At 42.2% G+C, this 21,142-nt stretch overlaps 2 long non-coding RNA genes across 10 annotated transcripts in view; one reads left to right on the forward strand and one right to left on the reverse strand.

Annotated features, from left to right (window-relative positions):
• LOC108447220 overlaps positions 1–1,395 on the forward strand; it is a 35,891-nt gene extending 34,496 nt beyond the window's left edge. For all 8 annotated transcript variants that reach the window (XR_001862655.1, XR_001862648.1, XR_001862654.1 and 5 more), the window contains one exon: positions 359–1,395. This is a non-coding gene — a long non-coding RNA (uncharacterized LOC108447220). The remainder of the gene's footprint in view (positions 1–358) is intronic.
• Positions 1–21,142, reverse strand: part of LOC108447221 — a 158,772-nt gene that overhangs the window by 7,222 nt on the left and 130,408 nt on the right. For both annotated transcript variants that reach the window (XR_001862657.1, XR_001862656.1), the window contains exon 7: positions 4,306–4,401. This is a non-coding gene — a long non-coding RNA (uncharacterized LOC108447221). The remainder of the gene's footprint in view (positions 1–4,305; positions 4,402–21,142) is intronic.

The following is a 21,142-nucleotide window of genomic DNA, read 5'->3' on the forward strand; positions in this document are numbered from 1 at the left end:
ATTCCTGAGCCCTCATGATGCAGCTGCCGAGCCGCTGGACAGCCCACATATGGCCGTGTGCTGAACAATAGCAACTCGTTGTTGTTCTTGTTATAGGCATCACCATATGTGTTTATTAGAAACAGCAATAAAACGATGACGGGCTTCTTCAGCTATCCCCGCTGCTTGGGGAAAAGAAAAGCAAGGGAGAGATAAAATCAGAGGGTTCTCCTCAGCTTTGGGGGAGCTGTACAGTGGGGCAATGCAGTCCCAGTCTTTAGGGAAGTGTGGGTGTTTATTTATTGGTAACATTGCCAAATTACTAGTGGTCCTATAAATGGACACTGAACCTACGTTCTGTTTGATTCCCTTTTATTAGAGAGCTGCTGGTAACTTGGAAAAACTGAATCCTGAAAGTGTTGGCATCTGAAGTCCTGTTCCACCAGGACCCACCTGTGAACAACTTGCCAAGTCATGCGGGAGAAACACCCCAGCACTTTGAAGAGCTTTGGATAAGGACCACACTTGTCATGTATTTCCATCACAAACACAACCAGATAGTGTGGGATTGCCCTCATCGTTGGGCTGCCTTGAAACTACTTTCAAATTGCAGTAATTTGTGCTGGGGATTTGACGTTTTTCAGATGGAGGGGTTGAGGTGGGCATCAGGAGCCCAGAAAACCAACAGAAATGGTTTAAGGCTGTTTTGACATCAGTCTAAAGCCAAGGGAGTCGTAGGGAAGGGGTGTTCAAAGTTAAAAGTGGAGATTAACTAAGACAGTCAAACCGAACATCTGAATCCTCACATGCTTCAGGTTCTGTATTATTTCTTTATGCTTCCTCTATTTTCTATACTTTAAAGCAAGAAGAGAAGAAAAAGGAAGTTTGTGAGCAAAAACCACCAGAGTTAGTAATATGATGTATCTCAATATGTAACATAATTTTGATATCCCTGATTGTTATAAATTGTATTCAGACACATGGAAATCAGTGGGATTGAGTACTTACACTCAAAGGAGATGTGAGCCTCTGCATACATGATCTATATTTCTCATGTTCAAATCTTTATATTTTCTTGATAATTAGTAGTTTCCTACTTGCTGTCTTTTTGAGATCAAAATAAAAAACCTTGGCCATTGTAAAAACAACCCAAACCAACAAACCAGCAACAAAACACAACCAGTTTAAAAAATGAGTTTGCAGTGCTGACTTTTATTGATTTTAATGCGACCTTCCAGCTATGGTAAGAATGCCATTTCCACTCTTACTTATTTTTTACTTCCTACCCATAAAAGTAAACAATTCTAGACAATGTTTTACATCCTTGAAAAGTTCCCAAAGCAGGATTTTCCACTGAGGCTGCATTTCCCTTTCCCTTTCCCTTTCCCTTCCCTTCCCTTCCCTTCCCTTCCCTTCCCTTCCCTTCCCTTCCCTTCCCTTCCCTTCCCTTCCCTTCCCTTCCCTTCCCTTCCCTTCCCTTCCCTTCCCTTCCCTTCCCTTCCCTTCCCTTCCCTTCCCTTCCCTTCCCTTCCCTTCCCTTCCCTTCCCTTCCCTTCCCTTCCCTTCCCTTCCCTTCCCTTCCCTTCCCTTCCCTTCCCTTCCCTTCCCTTCCCTTCCCTTCCCTTCCCTTCCCTTCCCTTCCCTTCCCTTCCCTTCCCTTCCCTTCCCTTCCCTTCCCTTCCCTTCCCTTCCCTTCCCTTCCCTTCCCTTCCCTTCCCTTCCCTTCCCTTCCCTTCCCTTCCCTTCCCTTCCCTTCCCTTCCCTTCCCTTCCCTTCCCTTCCCTTCCCTTCCCTTCCCTTCCCTTCCCTTCCCTTCCCTTCCCTTTCCCTTTCCCTTTCCCTTTCCTTTCCGTAGCACAAATCAATTTTGTGGCTATACCAAAACTGCAATGCTAAATTCTGTTATCTTTAATTGCATTGCTAACAGACTAAATTGTGTAGTTACTTAAACCTCAGCGAGGTCCCTGCCGTATTCCCCTTTTGCTCATAAGTTATTTTTTACAGGCTATTGTTTTCTCTCCACAAAAATTCAAACTGCTTTTTCTTTTGAATGAACCCATCCACTACTTCTCCACTTACCAGTTTGGAAATGTTGCTGTATTGGTTTCACACAGTTTGATAACTTTGTCTTGAATGGTTCTTTGTCTTGGCTTATTTTGTCAGAAGTAACGGTTTTTCAGCAAGCACCTTCAGTTCTGCTTCCTTTCAGTTATTGTCTCCTGAAATATCAGCATGTGCATTAAAAATAACCTGTTTATAACTCTTGAAGGGCAACAATGGATCAGACAGCTTGTTGTACTTCTTGTTTATTAGCAGTAATCCCCATTCCGCACCTACAAAAGACAATCAGGGCTTTGCCACTGAGTGAAATAAAAGCAGGATGAGACCATATGGTTCTTGTTAAACAAGCCTCATCTTCCTATTGTTGATACTTATCTCCAAAATAAAGTATTTCTGCAGAAAGCATATTCCCATAGCATATTCTCTTTCCAATGACCAGCTGGTTGCCAGTTTGTTATTTGCACTGCAGTAGACCACTTTCATCTATTTCTATTTCAGTCCAAGAACACCATTTGTACATTGTCCAACTTGGAAATGTTAATCTGACACCATTGGTCACGGGCCTTTTAACTTCAAGTGGCAAACTTCCAGCTAGCTGCCAGTTGAGCATTTACATTGGAATGTTTCTTAGCCTAGAAATAAACTATTTGTTAGCCATAAACATCAGCAACATGCCAATAATTTCTACAACACATATGTAGAAAGGTACAACCCACTCCACTTTGCTGTTGTCTCTTCAATAACCTCCTAAGTAGCTCCCTGGGGAGATGCTGCTTGTCTTGAGCCAAGATAAATGCATCTATTTCCCTCTCTATGCATGTACATAACTTTTATTTACATTCATGGAAGTTACACATGCATATTAAACAGCAAGAAGCAGGACCAAAGTTAGGATGGTTGGGCAGGACTCTCACAGCTTCTCCCAAGATCCTGGACTGCCATAAAGACTGAAACACCTGGAAGATCCCAATGCAAAAATATCCAGTTGCTTTGGCATTATCCAAAGCTCCCTGCACACAACCTCGAGAGCAGTGTTCAGGAAAGAGGCAACGCTGGATGTGCTTGAATGCAGCTTTTTAGAAAGCAGAGTGGCATGAGTCCTGTGGGATTTTGCTTAGGAGATTGCTATTACTTCCAGTAATACAATTTAAGCTTCCTGAAAGAATATTATACTTTGAGCTCTTTTCAATGAAGTAAAAAACCGAGGCAGGAAAAAAAGTTCTCTTTGGTTCTGTGATTTAACTTAAGGAGTGTTATGCAGTGACAAGTGTGTGTTTCATGTACTTTGCTTGACTCTGTTAAAATAAAACATTTCCTTTTTACATATTCCTGCAATGACCTGCGGATGGGAGAAGCTAAAGAAAGACTTTAATGAGTTCAAAGTGTAAACTTCATGAATGATTGGAAATCTCATCCTTTAAAAAAAAAAAAAAATAGCGACAGTAATGCCCTGTTCTCCCCTTTGTTTTTCCTATTTAGTCAGGTAACAGATACCCATAGACTTTTGTATTAATTTTGTTGTTCCAAATAAAAAAAAATAAAATATCAGATTAGAGAAGAAGTTACCAACTGACCCTACAGAAGTACTTTAACAAAACCTCGGAGGACTGAGATGTACAACTTATATTACTTCTTAGCACCTACCTGTGCATTTAGCTCAGCATCCCCATCCACCTGCACCTCACAACCATAAGGAAAATGAGATTAAAATGAAAATACTGGCCAGCATGAAGAGCAGGATCCTGAAAATGCTTGCTATGTGAGCTAAGAGAAGATGTGCACCCCACATCGGGCTGGACTCCCTCAAAGGCTCACAGACTCTCCTTCAGATTCCAGAATGGAACAGGGAGAATTTTTAGTGTTAGGGACATGATTTACAATGTGATTTTGCATCTTAAAGACTCAGAGGCTAAAAAAATTCCTTTTGCCATAGAAGTCATGTGTAAAAGGTGCATTTCCTACCCACCTACATGTCTGGACAGAAGGGTGGTAAGAGATGCTCACTGTTGTAAGAAACTCCAACACCTTGGGTAAAAAGCAGCTGTAGTGTGAAACCAAGGACTTCTGTTTCCAGTGCTGCAGCCCACTTCCTCCTGCAGTCAATGTGACTTCTATGTAAGACATATCAGTTTAATTCTGACCTTTGCTAAATTCCTACTGCTTGATTTTTTGTACCCTCACCATTCCTTTGGGTGGATGAAACATATACAAGCATGTAACCATCTACTGTGCACCAACATTTTGATAAACATACATTTTTCTTACCTCACCTAAGGCTCCTCTTACAATGAAATGAAGGCGAACAAAATATTTTGACATCTCGAAATACATTCTCTTTTCCGGGAGAGCAAATAAATAGACCTGACAAAAAATAATGTCATAACAATCAGCAACTACAATTCGATCCTTGCTGCTGTAACTTGAAACTTGTAAGAGAAGGTTAAAGTAACCAAAGTCTGAATTCCTGGCCAATATAAAAGCATCTACTCCTTTTGTGTTGGGTTTTTCTGTATGGCTAATCCTATTTGGGGCAATCCCTGAGCTTGATACAATAGCAAAGTACTTTCCCAAAATGATGACGAAAATTTGACCATGGGAAATTGGTCTTGTTGACTCCAGTCAAGCAATAAGAAACAGGACCAGGCAGATCTGCAGACCAGGGGAGAGTGCTTGGACTCCAAAGGAAGAAGAAAAGCAAAGCCCTCTCAGAAGAAATCCCATCGGGGAAAAACAAAAATCTGCAAAAGGGAACAGGACTGAGAAGACTGATGAGGAGACTCAGGAGGTACCCCAGGACACCAGAGAAAAAGGGTTATTGAAGAAAGACTCAGAGAACTTAAAAAGACAGGCCTGGGGCTAATCTTTCTGCTGATTTATTTTTTCCCCCAGTTTGTTTATTTGCTACAATTCAGATTTTAGAGCAATTAGTAAAATATCATGCAAATATTCCCTGTGTGACTGCACATGAATAACTTTAATTTTGCTAAACATTTGTCTCATCCTTCCAAAATACATCTGCTGTTTGCATTTAGATATTCTGCTGAAATATTGGGAAGTAAATTACTGTTTTTATAAGATATTTATGAAACATCTTCTTATTTGTATACTAAATATCTTTGACTATCACGGCCTGGTTTTTTGGCTGATGTTTGCCTTCCCCAGGAGCATCCATGCCCTGTTTCAATTACAGACTGGGCTAAGTACCATCTTGTGGAAAAGCTCCAACTGGCTGGGAATGGCTCACTGTACACTCATACCAGGCTGAGAGAATAGTATGTTATCTGCCAGCAGTCTGTGACAGAAAATAAAAAAAAGACAACCCCAAAACAAAATACAAGGTTGCACACGTGCACAAATTACATGGTTTTGCAGAAATTCTGACATGACACCACAGGAGTATGTGTCCCTCCGCTCAGATGCTTCTCTAAATGCCCTTATGGAGAAACAAAAATTAGGCTTGGACGCTGCTCCCAGTCCCTGCTTGGTGAACACACGCCATACAGGGAAGTAAATTAAAACCATTTTTGACTGTTTTGTTCTCTCAGGGTTGTCCCAGTCTCTTTTCATGCAGAGAAGTCCTAAGGGGTAGGTTAGTATTGCAGCAGCCCAGCTGAGCTTGTGTGTAGATCTGTTTCCAAGTTTTCAAAGAAGATGTGAAAAATCAGGTCATTTGTTATCTTCCAGCACTGACTTTTGGGGTATCTTCCAACACTGACTACTGGGACCAGTAATCATAACCCTAAGGGCTGCCCCCCATGAGAAAACAGGGTAGTTGAAGAAGGTGGAGGAAAACAAACAACCAGATCTATGTGCTGCAGGAACTGGAGAACCTTGATGCTTGATGATGAACCAGGGACATACCTGAAGTAGCTTCAAGCCTGGGTACATAGAGCTGTGGGAACTCAGGGCGTGCAATGAAACCCTCCTGAGATGCAGGTGAATCCTAGATCTCTGCCATCGCTTGTTCTATACAGGATCTGCATTGCTGGCAGCCCCCAAAACACTTCATGAAAATTAGCTCATGTAGCTGTGTGAGCTGTAGCCATGTGAGAATGGACACATCTGTAAAACTCAAAGTTATGCCTAGTTATCCCTTAAACCCTAGCCTAGACATCTCAGGAGCTGCCATGGCCGCACAGCCAATGTGTAGCTGTGCTGTGTGCTGTCTAGGAAGCAAGAAAAAACAAGGAGTTTTTGACCCTCCAAACTTCTCTGAGTATTTGAGACTTTGTGTCCATTCATGGATAGTGACTTGGTGTGGATTCCTTGTCCAGACACACAGTGTTTCTTGCTTAGGGGGTTATGAGGGTTCAGTTCAGAGGTGCTGGCAGTGGAGTTGCAAGCAGGAGTTGCCAGAGGTGCTGGCAGAGGATGTGCAAATCAGATTAGCATTTATCTCTTCATTCCATTCAAAGCTGCTCCATCCCTACTCCACAGGTAAAAATTGAATGTCCATTTTAAAAGCAAACGAACTGAAAGGAGAAGAAGAGGAAGCCAGAGGCACGGGGCTTTGCATTTAGATGATCTAAATTCTGGATGAAGAAGTCTGGGAAAGAGATAAGGAGATTGAAACACTTCAACAACACTTGTCGTCTTAACTCACAAATCCCACTCTGGTTTGCTATTAACATTACCTACATGGAGTCCAGGTTTAAAAATAATAAAAGGATGGTATAAGCTGACTCACCCTTCTCTTGCTTGGACACCATGCAGCACCCTTAACACTGCTTGTATGGTCACACATTTGATTGGCCCAAGGACCCCCCAAACTGATGCAAGAGGGCAGGGAAGCAAGTAGGAGGGGGTGTATCAGCGTGGATCAGTCCTCTGATTCTCACAGCAAAATAATAACAGCCTATGGCTGTGTGGCCAGGTTCAGGCTGCCTCACCAAGGTCTGTTGATACCCACATGCCATGCTAAGCCCTGCCTGCTGTCCCAGCTCCATGGAGCCCAGGGGTCTGGCAGGGATGACACTGGCAATTGTGCAACCCTGCTCAGCCACAGATTTCCTCTGGCACCAGCAGCACAATAGTGGGCCTGTTGGTAAACGGGAATTGTTTCCCTGCCACAATAGGGCTCTGGATGAAATCATTCCCTGATACCAGGCTGCCTCGACATGTCTCCTCCGCTCCCCACCCTGGTTTAGTTGGTAGCGCCTTCCTGCTCCCTGTGGGCCTCAAGTCCCTCATAAAATGACAACACAATAAAACAAAATAATAATGGAATCCATATAAGGCTTGATGTCTTCATTGCTCCTAAGAAAAAGTGCCAAGGGAGCTTCACCTGAACAGAGGCAGCAGATTCCCAGCATTGGCAAAGATTTTTTAAGAGGAGGAAAGAACATTTTTCAAGCTCTGGAAGCCAGCATCCATCTCACACATCCTCAGCTGTACACCTACATAGGAAAAAAGCAGGTAGTTACAGGAAATGAGTCCCTGGGTCTGGCAGATATATATGAAGTTAAGCTCACCTTAACATCTAGGGGCTGCCTGAGAAGGGAGATGACTGCTGACAGCCCCACTGCAGAGGCTTTGGCAAGGCTGGACTGCTCCCATCATCTCCCTTCCTGGTTGCATCAGGGACCATCAGGCTCTTGCAGAACATTTTGTGGTCAGAGTAATTGCATTGTGCTGTCTTAAAGCTGCCGAGGCGTGGCCCTAAATAAAACCAGAGCCCCGGTCTCACTCCAGGCACAGCAGCCCCCAGCTCCCTGCGCATGCAGTCTGATGCACAGCCCAGTCCAGCCCCGCTACCCTGCTTTTATTTTAGTCATATGGTTATTAATGAATTTTTAATTGCATAGAGGGAAAAAAGATAAACATATGATTTGGGACAAATACATACATGTCACTCTCTCTCATATCCCTCTGTATTTTGGTGTCCTAGAACCCAAATGCACCATTTAATTATTTGTGCTGGGAGTGCCAGAGGAACCTACCATTTATTTATATGGCTAAATCAGCTGCAGATGTGAGTGTGCTTTTTCCTTCGTTCTTTCTTTCCTTCACTGTTGGCATTTCTGACATCTCCAGGATTTCCCCCCACACCCTCATTCAATGAGGGCATCTGAAAAGCATTGGGAAATGGCCTGCTGATCCCTCTCCAGTCCCATCCACAGGGATGGGCATCCCACTTCACTCTCACAGGACTGTGCTATTCTCTTGCTCAAAAGCAAGGGGTTTACAAATTAAGACCTCAAACACCAGAAGTAAGGGGAAAAGGAAATTTTCCTGTGCCCAGGAGAGTTCCTCTGGTGAAGGAATCCTTGCAGCTGAGACCCCACAACTCACAGCACCTGTGGGCACATGCTGGAAGAACTGAGTACCACAGGGAAGGAGAATCATGCTGTTTCCCGAGAAGCCCAAACCAATTTTTATCCCTAATAACAAACCACTCCTTTTCATTCTTTTTGACCCTGTAAGACATTGAAGTGATCTCTGCTTTTCATTTTTTTGGCGGCAGGCGCATCTGTCTAAGCTGCGCTTTGGCAAAACCTACCGCCTGGCTATCACTGTGACTTGCTTGCATCAGCCACGTTTGGTGGTTTGGGTTTATCCCTGTGAAAATCAGGCTCAGCATGAGCTTTCAGCATTAGCCAGGTGACACAGTGAAGTCAGAGATGCTTGTTTGACTTTCAGAAATGCTATCAATTTTCTCATTATTATTTTTCCACCCAGTATCATGTTTCTTTTCTTGAATAGAATTCATGTAAGCAGGGTACCAGCCACTCCAAGCAGCATGCCAACAACTGCCACCAGAAATCAGGACAAATATTGCTCTACCCCTTTTGGCAGGAGAAGACAATCTCTTTCTGCTTTACCTGGAAGACAGTCATCAAGACTAAGTATCCCTGAGAAGAAACTTAATGCTGCACTTCAGATTCTTTTGGTCAGAGACTGATGTTTCCTAGTACCATCCTAGGATGCTTAAATGATGTGATAATAAGTGGAGTAGAAGCATTGAGGAGGTAGGACCATTAGGAATTGATGATTCATTGTTAAACTTCTAGACATTCCTAAAGCTGATGTGCACATGTTGAAACCACACTCACTGTTGGAGAGCTGGAGTGTGAGTGGTGCTGGGGGTGTTGGGTGCTGGCTGCACCACCCCACCAAGGCAGCCCAGACACTTTTCAAAGCCAAAGACCATCTCTCTAAGGACATTTCCAAGTGCAGAACTCCTCTTGGGGAGGCTGGTCACAACATGACTGACACTATCTCTTTAAATTGACCCATATATGAGGAGGATAACTTGGTTGCTCTAATTTGCTTTGTAGCAATTATCCACTATGATCACTATGTAATCTGGTTCATCCTATATTATGTGAAAAGGTAAAATATCCGTGAAACTGTTTCACCTATACATATGTATACATGCAAAGGCTCACGATGTATTTAAATGTGTATAATTATTATATTTTGTTAGTTATCTAAATAATTAGGTTTTTTTCTTATGCTTTGTTTTTCTCATAAAAAATGCATAGAAGCCTAAGCAGATATACATATGTATGCATGCATGTATATTCAATAATATGGTGTGTGTATAAATATATATGTACACATATATGCATATATGCATATATGTATATACAGATTTACACAAACATATATATAAATGTACGTGCATGTCTCTACCTATCCATATGTATGGACACATGCTGGGTGTATAAAATGACTGACTACTCCAGCACTGTTCCAAGGTGCACTGAGTCCCATGATACAGACTACGAGCCTTCACAACAGCTCCCAGGCTAGACATGCAAGCAAGACCACTGCTACATAACAGCATTGTCCCTCTTATACACTATGAGCTGCTTTCATTAAAATTCAACAAATTTTTAAAGAGGGTTTTTTTTTGCAGGCACTATTCACAAGCCTTATTCCTCTTCTGCTCTCCGTAAAGCCATCATCCTCTCTGCCTGGCTGCCAACTTCTCCTGAGGCAAGGGCAGCATAACCAAACCAGGTCTGATTATTTGGTATAAAGCACAGATTGCTGGCTTTATTGCCATTGATCTGGCATACCCAGAGGACCTGAAATATTTTAAAATTATCTCTAAAGTGACTTCCTATGTCTTATTCCATAGCGGACACATTGCAAGCAGCATATAGGCTCCTCAGCAGCTCACTGAGCCAACTGAACTATATATATTTTTGTGAGTTTTGAATGTACAAAATAGCCTGCCTGCTAGTTGATGATGGCCTTGCTCTGTGATGTTTTGGCACCTCCCCGTTGCGGCTGTGCTTGCCGAAGGGCCATGCTCCGGCTGCATGCCTCACTGCTGGGAAAAGTGCCGGAGGCTGCTGGGGACAGGGTCCCAGCCTGCAGCACTGCAAGGCACCGCAGTGCCATTTTGAATTAAAATATTTATTCCAGACATCTTGCAAGAGGGAAAGAAAAAAAAAAATAAAAGCAAAAGCTGGCCATAATTCAAAGTCTCTGCAATGTCACTGGGAATCTTCCAAAAGGCTTCAGTGAGAGCAGGATTAGCTCCCCTCATATATACATAAAATTTGTTGTCTTTTGCATATGAAAGAGGTGAAGCCTCTGCTCTCTTCACCTATTGCTTTTAAGTGTGATATGAACAGAGCCGTATCTGTCCAAAAAAAAAAGAGTCATTGACAAGGAAGACTAGCTCAAATACTGAGACAAGTTTGGCCACGTTCCTGGAGCGAGAGCAATGCCAAGAAAGACGTGAGCTGGTCTCTAGATGCCATTGATAATGTGATTTGGATGCTTGTTCGAAAACTCTTGCTATGTCCCTGTTGTTGTTTATTCTGATAAACCCTTCCTCATCCTCTCCTCTCCTGCCTCACCCTCCCTCCCACTGTGCAAGGATGCCATATTGCAGCCAGGCTGCAAAGGGCTGGGACGCCTCTAGATTTCTCCCAGCTGGAGTAGCAGACACTAAAGAATCCACAAAAGCAGGAAAAATTAAGATGGCAAAAGGAAAACTTCCCAAGATGTGGTGCTTGTTGAACTGAGGGGCTTCACACAACTCCACTTCTCAAATTCCAGCTTCACTGCCCTTCTATTCTCCATAAACTCAGTCAAGTCTCTGTAGATCAGATATGACTTTACCTAATATGTAATTTCTGTGGATTTTTCCGCATCCCTCCTCTCCTCTGGGGAGTTGTTCACTGATGCCTGTGTATCCCATTGATACATTAAGTCTGGAAATCTGGTTAATAATAAGGCTGATGAGACAACATATTAAAAGCACCTGAATGCAGCTAGATCACCCATTGCCCCATGAGCCTCTCATGACCAGAAAGATCAGTGACAAAAAAGTGACAAAAACCATTGACCACCACACCCCAGTTCCTCTTTTCTCAGCAATTTGTTCCAAGTACATGCAAGGAACCTGTATGCTGTTTCAGAAAAAGCACATTCATGAAATGGGGGTTTACAATAGGATTGAACCAAAGAGTCAGTGCTGGAGGGGAGTGAGGCTGCAGAGGTTTCGCTGGTCTGGCCACATCCAGGCTGTGTGGTGATATCCAACAGAGTGGTGAAATCAGAGCAGAAGATTCACTCTTATATACGTGAAAACACATGTACGCATAAAATCCCACTGTGAATCTATGAAAACCCTGAGGATGAGCACAGGCTGGTCTTCATTAGCATTTGGACAGAAAAAACCCGCTTCCTTGTCTTATTTCTGGACACTGAAAAACATCAGCACTTTTTTGCAACTTCTTGAAATATTTTCAGCATGTGCCTGGCCCAGCTTTTCCATGCACCCAGGGAATTATGGAAATACAGAAGACTGATGGAGCTGCTGGAGAGAGCAGTGGCATGGTTATGCCCAGACCAGCAAACAGAAGAGCATTTCCAGTGCATGCTGAAAATTCAGATTCTGTCGAAGTCTTTGGAGAGCAGATGTCAATTATGAATCACATGATTACTCTGCTATATTTTTCCGGGTTATGCTCATTGACTTAGATAAGGTATCATTTTTCACCTACAAAATATGCTGCATATACAATAAATAATATGCACAGTACCATAATAAATATTCAGTATATATGGTGTGTGCATTATAGTGGTCCTGGTAGAGTTATAGCAGAACAGTCAAGGCTGAATTGGCATTTTCATTATAAAGGCTGATAATTCAAGATCAGTAGCAAAAGACAATGAAATACCATCTGCTCTCACACAAACAGCTTTTATAGAGGGGTTTTAAGGTCTTGATGCAAGCAGTTCTGCAGAGAGGACAAAAATGAGAGAGCTCCTGAGACACTGACTCTCACTGTCAAAACCCTTCACTTGATTTTGTTCCCACTTAGATGGCAGTTGATGCTTTTCCTAAATCTCTGGCTTCTGGAGCCGGAAGATACTGTGAGCACTAGTGTTCTCATAGGAGATATAAAGAAGTGTTTCCTAGACTTACTGCCACAGTAGAAAAGCTTGCAAACTGCAACTCACCAACCAATACATAGATGGGGTTAAGTAGTCCTCTCTGCCATGCCTGGACTTCTCGACACTGAGGAGCAGCAACACACACTCAGCACTTGCTGAAGGCCAGGATGGTTCGGGATGGGGCTGCTGATGACTTCTTCCAGTGGTACCAAGTTCAGTAACTGAACCATTGTAACCATTTTACAGTGTCGCATATTTCCAGAGATCTGACCTCTTTGAACTGAAAATTACCATCTCTCTTTAATGCCTTTTCTGTGGTAGCTTGTATGTCATGGCATGACAAGAACTCAATTAAATACTGCTGACCCAACCATATCACTGGCTTATACAAAGTCTTCACAGCATTTTGGTAGCCTCAAGGCAACCTTTTTATGCCCACTCAGCTTCTTCAGCCCATCAGGTGGAGGTTGCACAGGAATGGCTTCATCTCAGAAGTCTTTGGAGCATTGCCAGGAGGTGTTCAAAATGGGGCTGGATGGACCCAGGTGAGCAGCTTTGCTGGTGGGGAGGGACAGGGGATGTTTCCCACCAGAGGGTACTGAAGAAGAAGGCCTGGTGGTGGGTGACAATCTCTTAGCACATCTGCTTGCAGAGGGCACGTCTGTTTACACCTTGAACTAATCACAGTGACAACTGGCAGTGAAAACCTGGATGTGGGAAAATCCATGGGAATTTTGCCCAGACTTTTTCCCTGAGCTGTTAGACTCATGGTTCAAATGTATTTCTGCTAGTATATGGTACCTTTCCCTCCAACAACCAAATTTATACAGACTTTTTAGCTCAAACCCAGGAGGCACTGAAGCATCTTCCCCCCCAATTCCTAGTGCCAAAAAGGACGTTGATTCTGCAGGGTGCAAATACGGGTAAGTGGAAAGACTCACCTGTGACCATGTAACAGCTCCCTGCCCATCCTGACATGTCTAACAGGTGAGTTTGCCCATTTTGTAATTCTCTGCTTTGCTGGCTGGCTCTGTATTGATGATAAGTATTATTCACACATCATCACAGCCTCAGTTCGGCAGCCCTTGAGCCTGTTTCCAAAAGAAGCTGTCACAGACAATAAACACCAAAGTAACCCCACTTCCAATTTAATTGTTTTCTCAAAATATCACTAGCAATTAGACTATATTAGCAACAGATTGTTTGCAGTAGCTCATTCTCTCAGTCAAAACTGGTTTCTTTCTCTTTTACAATCACACAAAACATCTGAAACTAGAAAGTACCTAGGGTGGTGGTTTGCTTTTTCTCTTTGAGTCAGAATCAAGTAAACAACTGACATTACTTCAACAAAAGCCAAAATATCTGGAAAATGCAGGATAAAAATATGGGATGGCTGGGATTTTTTTAATGTTTACAATTTATTGTGAAAGTTTTAAGAATATACAGTGACAGCACTGCCTGCAGTACAGTAGGAAATGACAGTCAATAAATAAAACTAAAGGACTGTGCAATAAATAAATACAAGACTAATATAAAATGTTTGTAGCAGGCTGATCAGTTTTAAATCCTTTGCCTAAGGCTGATTTTTACAATAAACAAGCCACGCCTGTATGCTTTTCTTTATTGGTGCTGGATGAGCCCAGTTATTTATGGTTGGGCTCACCTTCTTCCCATGGGATTTTTGCCCATCTCAGTCTTTTTCCCCTTTAAAAAAAAGAAAATAAAACCCCAAGCAGAGAGTAATCCTACCCAGAGGTAAGGTGCACCTACTCCCTTACTGTTGTAGCATTTAGGCTTTATGGAGATGCACTGGGTCCATAGAGCCATAGCATGTGTACCCCCACACTGGGGGAAGCCAGAGCCATCGTTACTTCCTATACGTGCCCTTTGCTGTGCTGCGTGTGTCAAACTGTGTCCCATGGTGTCTCTGGGGATTTTTTTCCGAGGCCAGCTTAGCCAAGTAACTGCAATCTTTTTATTACCTTTGGTGAAAAACATTAGCCCATTCTTTTAAGCGGTGCTGCACGGTCGAGGGGGCTTGGAGGGCTCCAGACAAGCGTCTGCAAAACCATCTCTGGCTCAGTGGCTGTGATCACGGGCTAGGTAATTTGTTTGATTAGAGCATCCGTCTAAGACAAAGAAAGTGTAGTAGAGTGAGTCAGGCTCTGGTCTCATTTACAGGTCTGGAGATGCATGGAGGAGCTATTACAAGTGACCTGTGACCTGGCCCACCCTCAGGTGAAACGGCTTTGCCCAGTCACCTCCTGTTAGCCTCAGCCAAATGATAGGCTTTGGGGAGCCCAGGACGCACCCATGGTTCATCAGACAAGACAATATCAGACCCACCAGCCCAGCCCCGAGCTATGCAGATGTAAAAGCAGATGAATTTTTAAAAAAATAATGGGCTTTCAAACTTATTATGGTGATAGTGTTACTTACAACAAATCTGTCTGCAGTTTTGGGGCTGCAGAGATAAAAGCCCTTAGGAAAAATGTCAGTGGCTTGAGTTTATTTATATGTAAGGTAACCATGAAAAATGTCGGCATACCACTAATTGTAGGGCATATTTATTCTGCACAAGTTGTTTTCCACATTAGCACAGTTGTTAAAATGCAGTTTTGCCTCAGGAATATTATAACTTTATCTTCTGTAATTATAAATGTGGATGTTGCTGGGGTACTATATACAGTGAAGAAGAAACATAAGAAATGGGCACTGCAAGGAGGAGAACAAACAAAATTAAAAATGCAATGTAGTAATTATATGTAACATACTTGGGAAGTGGGGACCCATGGATAAGCTAGCAAAGCAGCTAATATCATGTTAGATCCTGGCTTTAGATTTGTATGCCTCCTCACTTCAAATCTCACCCATGGTTTACACTCAAACCAACTAACTAGGAGCAGTTGGCAAGGCAAGCGTTTATGTGCAGCAGCACATTAATCTGCCCCGTGCAGTCATATTAGTCTCATAGTAAAAGCAATTTTACTATGAGCAACTAAACACAGAAAGCTGCAATACAATGGCACAATGGAATTACCGTACAGCAAATGTTTAATGAATGATGATGTAGGAGAATCTTTTGAAAGGGTAGGAGATACTGCCTTGAGAAACACCTGGCAAATAAAATTGGGAGTTTTCCTTGCGGTGTGAAGAGGCAAAATTCAGACATGATTTGCTCATGTGGAGCAAATTCCCAGCTTGCCTGGGAGTCAAAGTTTTCTCAAGAAAGTTGTCACTGAGAGTGAGACTGTGGTGGTGACAGCAGCCTCCGGAGCAGTGGGCGCATGGGCTCATCCCATTGCTTCCACCTCTTCCTTCAGGTTCCATGCACCCCAGGTATGGTGCCTGCACAACACACAAACACGGATGAACACACACACACAAATTTACATACTGGGACCAGGAATCTGTTTCTTTCCTCAGGGAGGAACCATTTAATGGTGCAGGAAAGCGCTTGGTAGCATTTCAAGATTTTTGGGTTTCATTTGTTTTACTGACTCCTTATATTTATACCAAAAAAGCAGACCATTCCATCCTGAGTTTAAAAGACAGACAACACCAAATTTCCACTAATATCTTGGCAGGGGGCAAGTAGAAACATATTTATCATACCACTACTATTCACTTGAGCTTATCAGCAAAAGCTCTGTTCATGGGCATTATCAGAAACCCGTCAGGAATAAACAATACCTGGGAAGTTCAGTGTGGTCAGGAGGTTTGTCAACCAAAATCCTGAAACATTTCATTTCAGCTCCCCCTTTAACACCCTGTTCCATCTCTCATCCACTACAGCCTTCTTTTTTTTCCTTTTTTTTGTTTTTCCCCTCCAAGGATTCTTACTGCCCTCTAAAGGCTCCTGATACTTCAATCTCCTTTCTCCTTCCATTGCATTTCTCCCCATGCCCATCCCTTTTTCCCTCCCCTCAAGGTTTTGGCAATCTCCTGCTTTGCTGAATGGTGCAAATGAAACACTCCAACTCTCCTACTTTTTTACTCAGGGATATCTGTGGCCAGCAAGAAAGCTGGACAGTGATGTACCCTGAGAGTTCATCAGAAAAACAAGGAGAGGGTCCATCGAAAGACTTGGAGTTCATGGTACCCAATTTGCCTAAATTATTTTTTCCTGAAACCAGGCATGATAGTGTGTTCCTTCTCATTTCCTCCAAACTCATTTATCATTCTTCAGACCTCCCCAGACCTAACGACATGGAGCCTCTATCACAGATGAAAATCTCCAACAGGCACAACTCCCCCAAAGCTTCACATCGCAGACCATCCCAAAGTGCATAACCCTGAAAAGTCATCACCTCAAAGGGCTGGAGGGGTTTTCCAGAGGTCACCAGTCCCTTCCCTGGCCCATGGCACCTGTGTCATTCCTGACAGAATGCTTATCTTTGGGGTTTTAAGGCCTTCAGTGCTGAAAATGATGCCACCTCCCCAGGCAGTGTCTTGCACTGCATTGCTGCTCTTATCACAAGAGGGTTTTAACCTGAATCTTTCTTACTGCAATTTAAACTCATTACTTCTTGTCCTATCTTCAAGAGGCATGGAGATCTGATTGTTCCCTTCCTCTTTGCAGCAGTCCTTTACATTTTTGAGGATTGTTTTGTTGACACAAACACTTCTCTACACCAAAAGCACCATCTGAGGAGAGGTTTATCTCTCCATCGCTGAGGCCATAATGTCCACTGGCAGCACTTCTATTGTAAATTCACTTTGTAAAATGAACTGAAAACTGAAATGAGACCTCATTGAAAAGCTCACATTATGGGGATTTATACTCCCTCTTTGCTGTGCCTTGAAATACAAACAAGACTATTTTTGACTTACGTGTAATTGAAATAAAAATAAGCAGACATAGCTTTGCCAAATGCCAGTGCTGAATACTCATCATTTAGGACCCCAGGAATTATCATCTGGACTTAAAAATAATAAAATTTCAATTATACATATGAAGCTCTTTGTAATTGCCATCTGGGCTAGGTTCTTTCAGAGCTTGACCTGACTTCTACTCACTTCAGTCAACTATTCATGCACCAGAAAATTAGATGTCTTGTCATTTGCTGTGGGCTAATGGGTATGGAAAAGCCAACACATCTATTTAAGGTGGCATAAATGACTCCCTGGAAATGCCTTGTTTTTCTCCTAAGAGAGTACCTAAGCATTAAAGGCTTTCAGAACAAAAACCACAGTGGAGCAGGGTGTGTTTTCACAGACTTTCTCCCCAGTGAAGTAGCGTGTTCCCTGTTGGTACACGGCTTGATTCAGACAAAAGCTGGGATCCTCACATCATCTCACATCATCTCACATCTCCAAGGTCTTTAATAAAGATGACAAACAATAAAATGCCCATGAAAAATTCACCAGGAGGTCAACAGCTTCTACAGAATACTGCATTTCCTATTGCTTTAAATTAATTCAGTCTACAAGAAGGCATGTTCACTTCAGTGGTGCTGTACCACTGAATGTCATTGACTCAGGCATATGTTCCTCTTGAGGAGCAGCCTGATGGGTATTTTTTAGCTTCTATAAGTACTTTCTTCTTACTGCAGGAGCTACAACCCTTCTAACATTAAGTTGCCTACATTTCAGAAGAGAAATGGCTGTACATCTGCTTTATTGATGCCCAAATTCTGGTTGACTTTCTTCATCAAATACTGAGTCAGCATATGCTGCCTGTTCTCGAGTGTGATGGACAAGTTCAGCACACATTTAAAGGTGTATCTTTCAGAGGGCTTCTAAAGCCAGATAATTTTGAGACCACAGGTTTGACCTAAGGTTCTTGCCTTGGGACAAAAGTAAAAAGCTGCATGGAGAAAAAGTAGATAAAATTCCTACATATCACCACTGGTGGGAGCGAGAAAATAATGAACTAGTAAACTCAATAATTAGGACTTTGAGAATGGTTAAGTATTGAAAACCATCCATATCATCCAGAAAAGTCTTTCCCCTGATATTCTTCTTCTGAGGCTGTAGTCAGGTGGTTGTATTCACGAATTACCAATAAACATATCTGCATGAACTCGTCTGCTTGTTTTTTGAGAAAATTTATATAATCTTTTCTGATGTGTACTGGCCCCTTATGGAGCCCCCTAAGCCCAATCCTAAGTGCCAAAATGCCCAATTTTCACCAAAATGGCTTTCATTTACTCAAGAAGGAGGTTGTCCCTGTCCTCTCAATGAAGTTAAAATGTCAACAAGAGACTCTTACAGCAAAGCAGCAAAGTGACAAAGCTCTAGCACTTGCTGTTAGTGAAAGGTTCTTAAAATATGTCTAGATATTTCAAACTAAAGCCATGTTTGAGCTTAGCAGTCTGCTCTTGGGCTTTCCACAATGGTAAAATTGGTCAAACTTTCTTCTCAACAGATTTCCTTGCTGCAAAAGCAAGCCAGAAAGTCATATTTCATATATATGTAAAAAGAAAAATATATATTTTTTGGTGATATTTCTTTATACTGTGTTACCATGATGCAAGATGAAAAAGTGAACATGGTTCAAAAGATACTGCTTGGATTCAAGACCTCCCTGTTTTATGAGGAAAAATCCACTGGGGAAGGTACTGGAACAATAGGATAAAAGGATAACACAGTTGTGCTAAACTGTGGGTGTAGCCAGGCCAAAATAGCTCCTTGGCTATGGGGTTATTGAGGCAGGGCTGATAGTTTGCTGCATCTAGTAGGAATAAAACAACCAGCTTTGATTTTCTTCCCCAGTGTGTGCACAGCACCCTTTGAAACCCAATCCGACCAAATGAAAAACTTTGGATATATTGCCATTTAATAATTGCCTCCTGCTCAGTGAGGAGTGAAGCTTTTTCTTCCCTTTCTTCCCTTTCCTCTACAACAAATTCTCACTAGGATTTTTTTTCCACTACAGACAGCAAACATAATTATACAACAGATCAGAACAGCTTACATAATGCCCTTTAGAGAAACCTGCCTTACCTCAGAGGCATATTAGCATTTCTTATGGGTTTAAGGGGTGAGGGATTAATTACAGATTTTCAAAATATGCCTAATTACATATTTACTGGTGGAATAAATAATTCACGTTTCATAACTCACCATGAAATGACTACTTTCTTTTGAAGATTAAAAATTTGAGGCTTGAGGAATGTTAAAGTTCAAGTTCTGAATAAAGACTCCTAATCCTTTATAGATCTGCATTTTACTCACATGAAAAACACAGCAGAAAGTCACTCTTTCACCTGAAAGACTTGTAGACCCCTTGAAATTTCTCTCTTGGCAATCTATCAAACGAAATGAGCAAAACATTAAAAATGTGATTTGTTCATTTACTTTGGCACTTGGATAGATCATGTAGGATTTCAGGAAGCAGATAAATGACTTGAAAGCATGAGTTCCCCTGAGTCTTGGCTTTTGCATTGGGACCAGCAGCATCTCTGTACAGGATGATTTGGGCAGTGGATTGTAGCCTCCTCCCAAGGCCAGTGTGGGGGCTGCTGCTCTGCTGTCCCTGCCAGTGGCAACTGAGGACCCCTCACATCCTTGCAAGCCAGTGTGCCTTTAAATGCTTCATGGCATTGGATCATTTGGAAGCATAAATCAACTTGCCCCCTTCCTGACCTGCTCTAACATACAGCCAGTGGTTTCCTTCGTTATATTTTATTTTAGCCAGAGTTACCAAGAAGAATATCCCTATAGCATTTAGGGAATATACAAATTATTACAGAAGAGTAAACGACTGTCTTTCTGAAAATTTTATATATTAAAAAAACCCAAAACAAACTGCCTCCAACAACAAGTACCACGTTTAGTAGCAACAGATACCACAAGAAAGAAAGAAAGAAAGAAAGAAAGAAAGACAGGCAGATCCCACTGTCAAGTATGAGTGGTCTTGATTTAGGGTTTAATAGACTTACAAAGGAGGAATTTGGTCCAGTATTGCTTCTATGTCTATGTATATCCACGCCAGTCCTGGTATGTTATGGGAAGTGGAAAGGGCAAAAGAAGCACTTAGATCAAAAAAAGCAGTAGGATATGGAGAGCAAGTGACCTGGCTAAGTTATCCCCTGGTCACCCCCCCACAGGGCAGCTACCTAAGAGACACATAGAGAAGAGTTCTGGCCAGCTCATGCTTTCCCCTGCCTAGTTCTCCAGATTTGTGAAGATATTTATGATAAAGCCAAAATACCTTTTAAAAGGAAAGATACAGTGAATATTCATAGTATGTAGCAATGGAGCCTACCTATCCAACTGTCAACATTCCAGAAAACAAGGAAATTAACACTGGCATGGACATACTTGTGATTAACTTGTAAACATAAGTCCATGTGTTTTGGACAGGTATATGAAAATAGCAACCAGCATTTTAACAAATGCTGCAAACGAAGAGCTAGGTATAAAGAAGCACATAAACCAAAACAACCCAATGCTTGGTGAGACTCCAGTCCCAGTTCATGTTTCCTTTTCGTGCCACCATGTGTAAGCTTAACCTTTCTATACCACACTTCCCTTACAATTCTTTCCACCTTAAAAGCTAAAATGATAGTGTACAGATGGGTTATTGATTTAATTGAAGCAGGTGGAAAAGTGGAAACCCACTCTCATAACCGATTTGGGAATAGGAGTGCTATTTTCATTTTGGAGCCAAGGGTCTACATTTTCATACATTTTACACATTTTTCAGTAGTCTAAAATCTAAAGGCCTATGGAAAAAATAGGTGGGGTTTTATTTCTTAGAATAATGCCTTACTTTCAGTCCTGTTTTCAACAA

This window comes from Corvus brachyrhynchos, unplaced genomic scaffold (assembly GCF_000691975.1).
Source record: "Corvus brachyrhynchos isolate BGI_N302 unplaced genomic scaffold, ASM69197v1 scaffold416, whole genome shotgun sequence".
In the NCBI taxonomy this organism is placed as follows: domain Eukaryota; kingdom Metazoa; phylum Chordata; class Aves; order Passeriformes; family Corvidae; genus Corvus; species Corvus brachyrhynchos.